The sequence below is a fragment of the Sinocyclocheilus grahami genome, unplaced genomic scaffold, assembly GCF_001515645.1.
Source record: "Sinocyclocheilus grahami isolate Dianchi unplaced genomic scaffold, SAMN03320097.WGS_v1.1 scaffold2206.1, whole genome shotgun sequence".
Taxonomy (NCBI): domain Eukaryota; kingdom Metazoa; phylum Chordata; class Actinopteri; order Cypriniformes; family Cyprinidae; genus Sinocyclocheilus; species Sinocyclocheilus grahami.
This window is the reverse complement of record NW_015507385.1, coordinates 29,355-30,675: the sequence shown is the minus strand read 5'-3', so window position 1 is coordinate 30,675 and position 1,321 is coordinate 29,355.

Below are 1,321 nucleotides of genomic sequence, written 5' to 3'. Positions count from 1 at the left end.
GTTTGTTGAGCAGCAGATCAGCATATTATACTGATTTCTGAAGATCATGTGACTCTGAAGACTGGAGGAATGATGCTGAAAATACAGCTGCGCATCACAGAAATACATTACAGTTTAACAGAGATTCACATAGAAAACAGTTATATTAAATAGTAAAAAATATTTCACAATATTACTGCTTTTGCTGTATTTTGGATCAAACAAATGCAGGCTTGGTGAGCAGAAGAGAATTCTTTATAAAAATCGTATAATTTTGTGTGTTTCTTTGGCTTTTTCGCCTTAATATATTAACTACATTTTCATTACTACCATAAATAAAAGGCCAATTATGATGCTCCTGTCATCTTAAAATATCAATATATATTACAAAAAATATATATTTATATTTTAAGATGACGGGAGCATTATTCAGATTAGTAGTTAATAAATATGTGTTTTGGTTTTTAAGGTATGACCTCTAATTGTTAGTGATATATTTGTATGCCTTTATATAAGGCGATACTGTTAACGGTGGGGAGGGCAGCGAGTAACAGGATTGAGTCTCCTGAACAGATCGATATAAATGTCAGAGTTCTGCCCACAAGGCTTTTGTGTGTACTTAAACATACACTATAAAGCTTTCATCCGGCATTCTTAATGTTCATGTTGCAATAATGTAAATATTGCTAATATAAGTTGAAGTGCAGTGGAGAAGCTGAGCCCAGTTGCTGTGGGCAGCTTGGAGCCTCCATCCAGCTCAGTTTACTGTCCAAATGCAAGCAGCTCACCAGTCCAGATCCAAGAGCTTCTGTCATTGCCGTCCAATAATGGAATGACCTCCCAAACACAGTCAGAACCAGACGAGTGTCTGCCAGCACACCTATTCAGAAACCTCAGCTCAGCCGTTAATACTGCTCTACTTCTGTCTGACTGACTGTATGTCTGTTTATTTCCGTTCTTCTGATTCACAAACAGATACGGTACAGCAAGTGCAGTCAACAACCGATGGCTAAAATCAAGCTTTGCTGTTTATTTTTCTTGTTCAGAAATGTCACAATATGTGACCCTGGACCCCAAAACCAGTCATAACGGTCAATTTTCCAAAATTGAGATTTATGCATCATCTGAACGCTGAATAAATAAGCTTCCATTGATGTATGGTTTGTTATGATAGGACAATATTTGGCTGAGATACAACTATTTGAAAATCTGGAATCTGAGGGTGCAAAAAAAATCTAAATATTGAGAAAATCATCTTTAAAGTTGTCCAAATGAAGTTTTTAGCAATGCATATTACTAATCAAACATTAAGTTTTGATATATTTACAGTAGGACATTTACT